Genomic DNA, 14,097 nt, shown 5'->3' on the forward strand with positions numbered 1-14,097 from the left:
CTAAAACTAAAACTAACTCTCCGTCCCTTTTTCTTTTCATCTATTTGTCTATCTATTTATCTATTTAATTATCTATCTATTTCTTGAGACGACAAACTTTCAATCATACTAGATATCAAGTATTAGAATCAGATAAAATATGTGTAAAAGATTTTAGCAACAAGAAACTGAAATACTTAGTTTATAAGAAATTTAAATAGCACAATAAAATTTTTAATTTTCAGGACTTTAGTGCACTTTAGTAAAAAGAAAACAAATCCGCAGACAAAAATTTTCTTGAGTCACCTTATATAATTTATTTCAAACGTTCCTCTCCATATTTATTCACGAGAACGAAATTTGATCTCAACCGGAAAAAATTTAAAGAATCACAAAAATTCGCTCTACAGACAAAGCTATCCAAATCAGTCGGTCCGTGTATATAACTTTCAATTAATTGTATACATATTCGCGAGAGTAATATTTTTGTGAGACGGCGTCTTTAAGACCGTGCGAAAGAGTCATCGGTTCGAAAACGAAAGATGATTAATTAATCGTGCCCGGTCGAGCCGGTCCGGGTTTCACTCGACTACTCGCCCATCAAACCTTTTTTCCCCGGTTCAGGGTCGTCGAGTATCGTTCCAATCGATTACCAGCCGAGATTCGTTCCGTGTGAAGGCGGAGAGGGAGGAGAAATTACGACCGCGCGCAGCACGACGGAATTTATCTTCCGATCGGCAGCTCTGTTTGTGAGAGTTCTGTTATGAGCCACGTTCGAGCAGGTAGTAGTAGTAAATATCTCGAAACACGTCATCGCACGCTTAATCTCCTTTTTTCTCCGATATTATTCTGGCGCTCTTTAAACACAGATTTCGTACAGTGATGTGCGAAACACAAAAGACGTCTCTCCGATCGATCGGAGATCGTTAATTTCGCAAGAATTTTATCTGACCCATTTTTATTATTCTTTCGAATCTCTGTATTCGATTCTCGAGCATATTTGTCGGATATATTTCCTAAATGATAAAAGACAAGTATGAAACTCGCAACAGATAAAAAAAGAGTGATTATAGTGATGATTTCGTAATATTTAAAATCCACTTTAGATATCACTAAAGTGTTCGAACGCAACAACCTCTTATGACTTACGAAATTACGCGAACTCTGGCCAATCTTAATCTATAAAGTCGTATTTCATGTGTGCATATTATTGTTGCGTATATATGTTATCGCACATTCCAATTTAAATTATACCGATAAGGAAAGATTTTTGTATGGAATATCAATAAACGATTAATTTGAAAGAGTCAGAAATTAATAACCTTGCAAAGTCGAAGATGTTTCTGAGCGAAACAATTGGAATACATTATTACGAAGAAAGTTGCCGGCGTATTATCGTCGAGAATGCCAGAAGTGCCGTTTATCGAGAAATACGTGCGGAATACCTGTTTGCGGTAAACGGTAATGCAAATTTCATGCGCATAGCAGCCGCGAACGAAACGAGCGTAGGTACGAATCACGGGAATTCTCGAGGAAAAGAGGAAAGAGAAGAAGGGAGAGAGAATCCATTTCTCGTTCCGGATTGTCCGCCTCGAAATATTTGTCGACTTCGCGTCCAATGAAACAGAGATTCCGTTTAATTGCACGCACAAATGACGCATCACGCAGTCGGATATTGTTGCCAACAATTTTCTGAGAAAAGTTGTAGACACAATCTTTTCATCTCTAAAAGATAAAGGACATGACTCTCTGTCCCTTTTTCTCTTCATCTGTTTGTCTATCTTTTTATCTATCTATTTGATTATCTAACCATTTCTTGAGAGACGACAGCATTTCAATCATATAATACTAGATATCAAGTATTAGAACCAGTTAAAAATGTGTAAAAGATTTTAGCAACAAGAAACTGAAGTACCTAGCGTGGATTGTCGCACGCCCGAACATTACGCAACAATCTCGACGACATTGCGAACCGAACCTGTTTGCAAGCATCTCGTCTTTTTCTCTCTCTTTCTTGCATTGCGTGTGACTTATTGGCGGTTAAATTATTGGACCCTGAATCGTGAGTAATCGTTTGTCTACTAATTCCGTCCCGTCTATTCTCTATTGCGTGTCGTGTACGGATGACGTGGAATATAATCGCGAAGCGATTTCTACAATTTGCAAGGTTTGCTCGGTATAAGATCATATTTTTAAAATGACCTTGTAACAATACGATTTATACGTAACAAACGTTTTCGCGTATTTTCGAAGGAAATTTTATCTATTTATTAATTGTGTATAATACTTTCTATAAAAGATTTTTATGCAATAAAAGATAAAAATTAAAAAAGCGACAATGGAAAAGTAACAGACAATGTTAAAATATGATAATTTAAAAAAAGTGATAATCGATATTTTAAATAAATATAAAAGTAGCTTTCTTCTCTCAATTTTCTTCAACGATATCTTATATCGAGATATTCTCTAATAATAATAAAGGTACCGCGACTTAAAATCTGTCTGGAAATTTTATTGACTGTCACGAGGTCAGAATGCGATTTCTTACAGATATTCGGGAATCGACCTTGAGCTCTTTCTCGAGACGATTTCTGTCTCTCGAATTTTATTGACAAACGTAAAAGTTTTTCAATTGACATCTCGCATATACGTCCTTTCGCAACAAATATTTATCTCTCCGCTTTTTCATTCAAATTCCGAAGTAATCGTGTTTCCGCATGTGCGGTCGATTTGGAGTAAACAATCCTCTAAAGAGAACTCTCCCGAGGGAAACGCCGTAAAGCGAATATCACGACGCATTATTGTCCGGAAAACCGATACTTGTCGCGAGTTTGACGTTTTCATTACAAAGTTGTAAACATCTATATTTAAGAGAAAATTTGTAACAGCGAATAACAAAAAAAAAGTTGCTGTAGTAAGTTTGACAGTTGTCGATACGTCCACTGTCAAAATCTCAAATAACATAAACGAGAGCGAGCGCTCACGTTTCTTATACTTTCCCTGGTGTCGTTATTAATTCACAAAGAAGATTATCGCGTAGAAATCTCTCCGTCTCAGAAATGTGCTGCACGCACCGCATAGCTCCGGTCATTTACCCCACGTCGCGAAATAGGATGCGTATTAATGGAATGGTCGGGGGAGATCGCGCCGAATCGTTTAAACGAACCCGTCGACAAACTCCTTTTGTCTTCCGTAATGTTTCTAGCGGGTTGCTCGCGATCCATGTCACGATGATGCATATATGTGTATACGTATATATTCTGTTTATCTCCTACACGCCCGCTCTAATTCCGCGCATCTCGGCTCGACAGCCGAGTCGATTCGCTGCCGCGGGCGGAACGCGCGCGAGTGTTCCATTTTCGCCGACATGACAAATTGGTTGCCTCGCCGCCGGTCGAACACCTGCAGCCGCGATCGTGCACACGCATGTATGTATGTGCGTATGCACACTCTGCGACCGCCGTTCTCGATCACTATAATCGCGGCGCGCTTGTTCATCAAACCGCGTGTGTACGATTCGCTACTGATTCGCGCGCGATGAATCCCCGTTGCTCCGTAAATCATCATCGAAGCAGGAAAAGGAGATAGAGAGAAAGATCGGCGAGAGCCAAGATGTTCCCGCAATTCCCCTCCCAAACGGACTCACTTCCGCGCAGCGATCCGTGAAAGCTAGCTCGATCTTCCGAGGGATCTCCCAGAACTTTCAAGGTTTTATAAAAATGTATTGTAATAAAAAAAATATGCTAATAAATTGTAATAAAAAAATTACTGCAATGTTTGGATAATAATAACAATGTAGTCTGAACTTTAATTGCCAGGTTTGACTTTGGAAAACAAACTTCGAGGAGGACAAATCGCGCGCACTGAACAATATTCCGATATCGTCGAAATATTTCAAATATCCAGAAGTTCAGACGACTCCCCCCGAATGTACACACTTTGATATTCAAATTGACACCAAGTATTTGTGGAATAGAACTATCAGCAACTCCCATTTCAACTTACGTCTCGTATCATCGGGGGAAAGGGGGGGATAAGAGGAAAGGGGTACTTTCAACGCTTGGCGAGAACTCCGATTTACAGTTCCCACGCTGACGACGCCTTCGGAGAACTCGCCCGAGAGGGATACATCGGCCGCGTTCGTGGAATCCATCGAGTATACGTATAAAGATATTCCGCGCGCGGAAATCCAGTCAACCTTGACGGCCGCGATTACACCTGCAGCATCTCACTTCCCCCTTTTTACTCTTATCTCTCCCTCCCCTCCTCCTTCTCATTATCATCATTAAATAAACTTTAATTAGACACTCTCTGGGGCAAAATAAATCAACTTTCGTCTCTTTTTTCTTCTAAAAAGAAGAGAGAAAAAAAGAGAGAGGGAAAAAGAGAAATTTGATGTCACACACTTACAAGACTAACGCGGTGGCCGTGTTTCCTACGTCGGCGGCTATGAAGCTGCTCTGCTGAGCGGCGGACTGATGATGATGATGATGGTAAGGATGATGCGGTTGCTGCTGTGACGTTTGTTGTTGCTGTTGCTGTTGCTGATGATGATGATGATGATGATGTTGTTGCTGCTGAAATCCCGGCTGGGATGAGGGCGAACCGCCCGGTGGCATCAGATTGTACGGCTGATAGAGCAGCTGCGGCTGAGCCTGCGTGGCTGCGACTCCGCCGCCGCCACTTCCGCCACTTCCGCCGCCGCCGCCGCCGCCACCACCACCACCGGCGACCGCGGCGGCCGTGAGTAACACTTGCGTCTGTCCCTGGTTTACGTGGTGGCCGCCGTGATGGTGATTATTGTGATGGTGGTGGTGGTGCGGGTGATGATGGTGGTGATGGGGATGGTGGTGGTGCGGGGTACCCTGCGTCGCCGTCTGCGGGCTTACCGGAAGGACCGCCATTGCCGCGCCTCCTAGCACCGGTGGCATGCTGCTACTGCTGCTAGCTTCGCGTCGTTCCACGTCGCGGTTAATCGTCGCGCACCGTTCGCGACCGCGTCCGCCGTCGTTTTCGCCGTCGTCGTCGCGCACGATTTCCTCATCGCAAAGAACGACGCGGCGATTTCTCTACAATTTCGAGGCTGAAGAAGCGCTTCGGATGGAACACCGTCGTTTAGCGTTCTTTTTTTCTTCCTGTAAGAAGATAACATGCCAAGTTCTTACTATCATTTCTGACGCGAGTTTACATCATTGTCCGCTAATTGCGACGAAAGATCGAGTTTCTTCGGTTTCTGCGGTAGAAAGATGGCTCATCTCCCTCCCACGTCGCGCGAAATCCGATCCTGATCGAATGAAGTTTCCTCGGTGTCGTCACCACCACCACTACCCCTCGCGTATCCTTTGTTCGCCGCACGCCGAAGACTTTCACGAAGAATATCACACTCTTGCCGTCGACGCCTCTCTCGACGAGACGCGTTTATGTGCAGAAATATATCCAATCTTCCTCTTTATCGCGTCTTTCTCCCTCCGTCGTCCTTGGATCAGTCGAAACAAAAGTGACGAATCTCACTTGCAAAACGAGGAACACATCACTGCATAGCGAGCACTACGCGATCGCGCGAGCACTATACGTGGCGACGAACTCGAGCTCGTCGTTTCGCGAAACTAGACACGAACGGTCTCCGGGGATACACGGAGATAGAGCCCCGGTTAAAAGAGCGGCTTTATATTACGGCGAGTGCGCACGAAAATGGCCGAACACTTACGAAGCGATTCTGCTATCCCTGATCGACCGAAGAACAATGAATTTGATTGATATCTTTCGCTCTCTCTGTGCTTTTCTTCTCACCTTCCTTATTTCGGGTAACAGCAAGTGGTGCACTTCTTTTCCGCTTGTACACTCTTTTTCTCTCTCTCTCTCTCTTTCTTCCTCCGCTTTACCACTGCCTTTTCCTTCGGTCACGCAACACCTTTTCTCGACCGTAAGTTGACCGTTTGCCAGGGAGATAAAAACGACGACGAACAGTCTCGCCCACCCGTCGTGGATCGAAAATAAACGTGAGAGAGAGAAATTAGGATGGTTTAAAACGGCACACTTAGTTTCTCGTGACCTCCGAACGCGCGCGAACGAACAATGGCGTTCGCGAACGAGCGACGTCGTCCGAGCTGAAGTTGGCACCGGTTGCCCCGTGCAACGCACCATTCGCGGAATCTCGCCAGAAGCGCGATTATTGCTCTTATCGACGCGCCGATTGAGAGACGACAATGACAAATATATTTCTTTTCCGTTGCTCCTCCCGTGCCCTCAACTCCACGTCACCACTACACTGCAAATCCGATCGTAATCTTGCCGAATCCTGCTCCAGTATAACCCTACTCCTCGCTCAATCACTATCGCGATACTGGTAGAAAATAAGAAACGACAAAAAAAGGGGGAGAGAAAACTGCAAGTTTCGAAAAAGTCGCGCACACACACGCACACATACACACGCGCGAAATATATATTATATATTTACAGTACCGTATTATGTACGCGACGATATCCCTTTCGCGCGAAATAATACGAACGCGGATTAAGATCAGATCACGTCGAAGGCCGCTACTCTACTGCGGCAGCAGGAGAACTTCTCCCCACTCCCTCACCCATCGCGAAAGACTCTCCCCTTCCCCCGTGATGCCCCCCTTGCTATGGCCCGAGCGGACACGCACAAACCCGCGCGTGCGCTCCACCAGGCCGCACCAGGCCGTCGCGACAGTGGTAACCGCCGCCTCGTCAGCTCACGCGCTTTCCCCTCTCTCTCTCTCTCTCTCTCGCTCCCTCTCCCCCTTACCACCCCTTTGCATCCCGTCTCGCAGAAGCGCTGCGCGTTCCCGGCGCCCGTCGAACGACTCCCTGCCCCCCTTTCCCACCCCCGTTCGATCTTCCCTGTGTGCGTTCCCCTCCTCTGTACGTCGCCGTATAATCCCCCTCATGACCGAAGGCGACCGACCGAGCGCGGCCAACTCAAGCACGACTATACTCTATACTCTCCGCTAGGCTGCCGCAAAAAATACTCCGCGTGCATTCACGCACACGTGTGCTCGCGCGCGCGTGTTCTTCTTCGCTGCTTCCTTTCCCCCCCTATCCTCTCACCGACGACGGAACGGAGCGACGAGGCTTCTTTTCTTTCTTTTATTTTCTTTTCTTTCATTTCTCCTTTTGTTTCGTCGTTGTTTCGCCTCTCCTTTTCACGCAATCGCCCGTGGCGTGGACCAAATGACGCGCCCCGCCGACAGCCTCGCGTGTGCACACGTCGTGTCGTTTCGGAGTCACTGCACTGCTGGCCTCGTCGTCGGTCCAATTACGAACGATACGCATAATTCCGAATTTATACATATGTATAGGAAATTCGCGTGCTCTCGTCGCGCATATTTGACAGTAAAGAGGAATATTATGTAAATAAAAGAATGTGTGAAACAAAGTATTATTAATGGATGTATCCGCATCGACGTCAATATTAGTATTAATACAATATTATCTACGGTAATATCTGAAGGTAAATATTGTGATTTTGACTTTCTTGCTGACCTTACACCTTACACGATGAGAATGATCGAATTAAATATCGCATTTAAATATCACGATCAGAACGATTAAAGGACCATTTTTTTTAGGACTCGTAAGCGAGAAGTTGGCTGACAATGAGTGTAAATTCCGGAGCCTTTAGGACTTGTCTCCAAAACTTCGGCAATAACGCGGCTTGGATTGCCAGTGCTGGAGGCAGGTAGAAGGTAGAACTAGCTCGAGTGAGAAGACTCGGTCAGCGCGAGAGCTCTTATTGGGGAAGTTTGATCGAACCGAAGTTGCCTAGTCCGCATCGAAATGAGGCATCGGGGCTCTCGAGATTACCAATTTCCGCCACAATGCAGTTAGTATCTCTCAGTAAGTAGACTCGTTACTTTCACCATAAATCCTATGGGAATAATCAGTGTAAAAGTATCCAACTTCAAGTATGAAAGAAATCTCGTATATTTTCAAGAGCACCTTTTTAACTTGGCCTATTATACCTTTGATCAATTGTCGTTTAATATTAACGTACATCACTAAACAAAAAAAAGAATAAATAAATAAAAACGCCTCTTTTTCCGAACGAACATCGACCGGGTTTCGTAATTCGAAGAATCGCGAGAACCAAATTCCCGACGTGCGAAACGTTCGAAACGGACGGAGACCCAATATTTTCCCTCGCTAATATTTGCGATGTCGATAACGACGGATTATAACGCAACGCGGCGTACGATATCGAGTTTTCATGCGAAAATACCAGGAATTTTTCAATCTGTGGAAACGCTCTCTACGTGTAACACGGGGCAGAGAGACGTGACGTATCGGCGCTTGGCATATCGCGGAGTTTTGATTACTCGTTCGACGAAATCGTTTGCACACGCGTGCGTTCCGCAGCTTCATCTCGTATTTCTCACGAATGTCGGATCCCCCCGTGTCCCGAGACGAAAATATTTCATCTCGCGAAAGAATACGGTACACGATTAATTGAGACTTTCGGAGAAAGTCAATCGTATATCGCTCCGGATGACTTCAATTAAACGTCGTTAAGCCGTCGTTCCTCATGTGATCTGCATAAATAATACGTTTATTATCTCGTGTATCGGAGCACGGTGCGGATAAAACGTACCTACACTTGTTACAACATATTTCGCGCTACCACGAGTTTGCATCATGAAAACGTTCCTCGACGCGATACGAACTCACGTAGAGCTTATTATTATGTGCCATTATCGTGCTGATGAATACAATGGTACGTTTTCCCTTCCAGTCTCACTTTATACCGAATATCTACCAGATATCTCGAAATTCCAGGTTTTATGATCTCACCTCCCTACGAAATATTCCGTGATAATCGGATAATATATTACAAACAGGGGATTCTCGATGGAATTGTCAAAATGTTACATATGTATTATATAATTCAGTTCAAATTATAAATATTTTTAAAACACTTCGATTTCATCTAAATAAAAAAAGATTCCAATTTGTCAGAGACAGATTGCACAATTTATAATTAGCAATATTTTTGAAAAGAAATATTAGAAGACTAAATTATATATTATACTCGTATAAGCGTTGTTAAAATTTTCAAGCCAAGACGAGATTGGCTTGAAATTCTGCCGGCACTCTGCGAAGAAAATGACTGATTCTCGGAGACGATGCGCGTCTTCGCGGACTCGCGCGAATATAATTATCTGCGTGTCGCGTTACGTAAGGCGAAATTGTTTTCCACGGCCGGTGCTTTAAGTAGAGATCGCTCCGCTCGGCATCTGCTGGATGATTGTAGTAGACGCGACGGCGGCGGACGATTTAATCGCGACCCAACGGAGAAACGTGGGAGTTACGCATGACGGATAATTGTGCGATTCAATCTGCCATCGTGCCGACAAAAAGACGAGAAAGACAGAGAGAGAATGTAGAGAATGGGAAGAGAACGGGGGGATGAAAATGTGACACTTTCCGCGCAAGAAACGCGGACCGTTTCGTAAACTGGAAACGATGCAAGGCTCCCGGTCGTTGCTTGCGAAGCGATATGAGATACAGATCAAAGAAAGAAACGTAGAATTTCACACTATTGCATATAACACGTTGACACAATTATATCTGCTGCATATGTTTTTGTCTGACTTATTTGATATCGACGCGTAAACAAAGGTGCCCTACGTGATAGAGATACGCTAAACTATTTTTCCGACGTAATCTAAGTGGACACAAGATAAAGCACGAGTACGCTGTTATATATCGTTTGTTTACAGTTAGATTGCGTATCGGATGATAGTTTAATTTAGATATTGAACGCGCGTACGCTATAGATAGAGACAGAGTCAACATGGCTTTTAATTCTAAAGCGCTCCGAATGTTACAAAATAACGTCGTGCAAATATTTTATCGATATACATATATTGGAGCGCATTGGAGATATGCGCCAAATATACCATCGAGGAGATATTGAAATCTCCTCCTCGACAAACGATTTTTATCTTTTGTACCTGTCTGCAAAAAAGTCTCGCGAAACCCCCCCCCCCCCCAAATTACTCAGATTAGATGACACAATTTGGCGTTAGATAAAATATCGATCGATTGATAATAATACTCTGTACCGGCGCGATCATTTAATTGCGTTTTATTATCGGTCATCGCGAGACGAAGCTCGAAATCTACGCCTGTTTATCTTTTGTCGAATTGCCACTTTAATCTTTTCAAGCGTTAACTAATCGCGGCCCAACTTAAACACTCACAGAAATAAAAACGTGTATATTTTCTTATCGACCGCCAACGCTATATTTATCTCCCCGCATTGTAAAATACACATTTGAAAAATCAAAATATTATATCTGTGGATGCTACTGAAAAAAATTATGCTCCAAAGATAGTCTCACCAACTGACTCACTATATCGCACATTTAAATCTCTTTTGCTTATCAGGAAGTAATTAAAGTAAAGACATAGTTTTTAGTACAGATTTGGAAAAATTAGTAATCAGTTAAATAACACATTTACAGATTAATATCAAAAGACAGCAAAGATGTAGCCAAAGATGTACGTAATGTAAATTGGACATTATATTAAAATATTATATCGATGAAGCATAGCGATAAAAAAATGAGAATACAAAAGACTTTACCGTATCCATCTCTCTATGAATAAGATAAATGGAGGTGTAGTATCGATAAGGAATAACAATTTTTGCAATGCGGCAAGGAACGAGGAGGTCAATTGTCGTTCGTATATACTTTCACGCGTGTGATAAATCGCATGCCGGAATATAACGTGATGGTTAATCATCGCAACCCCTTCACGGTAGTATTGTGAGAGAAAAGATCCGCTTATCTCGTCTCGCCCGCGCGATAATTTGTCACTGTTTTAGCCTTGTCGTCGCAGACGCAATTTGTAAATTAGATGAGCAAATACACGCGAGGCGCTAATACTGAATATTTCGTCGAGTTGACAACCTTTCGTGGAGACACGAATCGATGCACGTCGGGGACTCGTTATTACGGGGATGACTAATATTTCGCGTCGATTAGTCACACATGGCGTCGTGTGTTCTATACATGTATGTACGTGCAAAAAAAAAAAAAAAAGAAAGGCGAGTGTGTGTTGGTGAACGTCATGCGGCTGGTAATTGCCTCGTTAACGGAATAAACAAGAATTTCACGGCGCACGTTTCTTGCTTTACCGTGCGTTCGTTCCCTCGATCGCGCGAGAGTACCCGCGTGACGTAACTGCATCTCGTCGTCTTTAAAACGGCTTGATAACGGCTCGGTGCAGCCTCCGTTTCCTATCTCACGAAGGAGAAAGAAAGAGAGACATCTCTCGCGGGGAGACACGCAACACTCACCGTCCGCCGACCGATCGTTTGACCTCTATACACATTGTCGAATGCAATCGTCATCGCCTCATGTTTCTTCCATGCACACATGTATCTCACGCATGAATAAATGGAATTTGATGAATTTCAAATGCGAGAGCACGGACCTACCTATTCCTCGCCTTCGACACGAAACGGGCGAGCGATATACTTTCCTCGTTTATCTTGTCCGATAAGAGTTACGATTAAATTGCGGACGATCGATCGATTCTCTCGCTTCGAAATTACAAACTATCGATTAAACACACCTGTACATGCAGCTATCTCATCTATAGACTCATCGTTCGAATTTAGATGTCATCTTTCCTTCATCGGAATATCAATATGTTAGTCGAATCATTCTCTAATCGAGTTATAGCGTAACTTTGCTCCGCAAAACACCGAGAAACGCTGCTTCGGATCGCAAGCAATCTGTCCGATAGATTCTGGTTAGTTTCCATACAGTCTCGCCGAATCCGCTACCTGAGATAGCTCGATGAAGCGATACAACGATGACCACCAGTGACCTCGTTCGCGGCCACTGATCAGCGGTATCGGGAAATATTCCTCGCCGATCGATGATGTCGCGGCGCAATTTCAGCAGACGTCACGACACGTGGCCATATGGAAATGTGGGTCGTCGTTATCGTCGTCGTCGTCGTCGTCGTCGTCGTCGTCGATGACGATGACGACACGTCGATCGAAAGCGCGGTTCCTCGGGCGAAATATTCGCGTGCACGCATGTCTAGAAAGCGAACGTCTAGTACACGACTAGTTCATTGTATACGTTCGCATATGATAATCAAAGAAAGCGTGTCCCAGCGCGATTTGCGTGATATATCCCGGGAACTTTTGAATTTCCTTTCGTTCGCGGACTTGGTACGTTCCGAGAGTAATTTGTTTAATGACGAGGTATCTATAATGATGTTTAATGATCGTGATTTAAAGTCTCTTCTACTCTTTTGCTTGTGATTTATGATACGCGGCATCTCGACCTCTTCGGGCATAAATCACAATTCGGATAAAAAACCTTTTAATGAAATTTACCTATATATTGATACTAAAGTTCCGGAAAGTATAGAGTACAAATCACCTATATCGATCCCCAAGTTGACGATGACAGCTGATTATCACTGATTCGCGTTTACTTTGTATTCACTCTCTTTTCAACATTTCGCGTGATAATTAAAATTTAATTTCTATCAAAGTATAAAACTTTAAAAAGAGCCGTCTATTTAAAAAAAGATAAGAGTATTGTTCCTCTATTTCCTTTCACCTTTAAAATTTGACTGTTCAAATTAATTTAAATAAATTGAATATTTTCGTAAGGTGAAGGCTGAAAAAAAAGTTTCTGCGGAGCAAAAGTCAACTCGAAGAAAAAAGAAACTGTTGGAAGAATTTGTACGACTGCGGGCAGGAAATAACTTTGACAGTTTCGTAGCCATCCCGTGTACACGTGTTTGAGATTCGACGCTTTTGTAATAAGTGATCGTGGCAGGCCTGAGGAGCCTGCTGTTTTATGTAATGCTGCCGAAGAGGGACATTAATGCCGGTTTCGAGTGTCCGCTGTCTCCCGCATTCCCGGCAGCTGCTTGCTGCCTGCATTTCTTGCGTGTGTGCTTTGCACACATGTACACATCACACGGGCGCGCGTGTTGCACGTTCTCGCTACATATATATTCAAGGACAGGATATCCGCACGAGCAAATTTCAGAGGCCACACATTCGTAACTCCCTTATAATTATTTTCCCTTTTTACAGCGCGACGCTCGAGTCTCGAAACTCGACTCGACTTCAAAAGATGCGTTCCGAGAAAACAATTTTCGTGATGGCCACTTTGAGATCGAGAAGAGAGCCGATAGCGTAAGTCAAGACGCTTAAGACTTGGAGAATCAAGCACAAGAATGTATACGTATATGCTCTATATTTGATGTTTAAAGCAATTTCTATTTGAAGTCCGATATCTTTAAGAATCTTGAAAATAGAAGAAGAGTATATTTTCATCTGGGGTAAGCTTGTATACATTGTAAAATTATTATAAAATTGGGTAAAAAAAGTAAGATTATTATAAAAAGCAACAAAAGGTTATTTTAATCTTCCTAAAATTGCCGGCCTGTTTCTGCACTTAAATTCGATTTCGCATTAATCTTCGTTGTCGGCACGAAAATTTCCGGATGCAATATATGCCGCGCACGTGCATGTCCACACGTTGAAAAGTGTGAAACACGCGCGATCGCTTATCGACCCAGACTATGCAATAGCCGTCGCTTTTTACGGGATTATATAGCTCGCGACCTTGTCGCCCGTGTCATATGCAGCCGAAGCGCGATAACTCTCTCTTTAAAGAGGATCGATAAGCTGTCCGTCCATCCGCCCTCTCATTCGCGCCTCGAGGGCAGCTTCTTTTCGCGAAGGGGAAAAAACGCGGACTCGTTATTTGCTCATCGTTCGCCGTGACATAATCGCGAGACGATCGAAACGATGTTTATACAGAGTGAAAAAAAAGTGGCAATAAAACAATGTCGGCCCTCTCTCTTTTCTCGTGCTTCGAGATCATTGTATAGAAATTTACATAATAGCAGAAACATCTCTGTTGCGTAAGCATCTCAATGAAATGCTAATAAAATCAGAGGAAACAGGAAAAATGATGTATCCTTTGTTATATCATAATTATCTCTCATCTACTAAATTCCTTATTAAGTATATGTACAACTTACAGCAAATTATCGATTTGCGAAGCTTCGACGCAAAAGATGCTTTTCACGTAGCAATAAATACGT

The 14,097-nt window shown here is 43.4% G+C and overlaps 1 protein-coding gene and 1 long non-coding RNA gene across 12 annotated transcripts in view; one reads left to right on the plus strand and one right to left on the minus strand.

The window, feature by feature from the left end:
* The window catches only part of Kdm3 (Lysine demethylase 3), a 283,441-nt gene that overhangs the window by 45,912 nt on the left and 223,432 nt on the right, over positions 1-14,097 (minus strand). The gene's annotated exons all lie outside the window — the stretch shown is intronic.
* Positions 6,810-13,870, plus strand: LOC145934325 (uncharacterized). Its single transcript, XR_014425012.1, has 3 exons — positions 6,810-7,456; positions 7,575-7,842; positions 13,079-13,870. It is a non-coding gene; the product is annotated as an uncharacterized LOC145934325 (long non-coding RNA).

This window comes from Prenolepis imparis, unplaced genomic scaffold, assembly GCF_030444845.1.
Source record: "Prenolepis imparis isolate NDT839.2.m4 unplaced genomic scaffold, iyPreImpa1.0 SCAF_1, whole genome shotgun sequence".
NCBI lineage: Eukaryota > Metazoa > Arthropoda > Insecta > Hymenoptera > Formicidae > Prenolepis > Prenolepis imparis.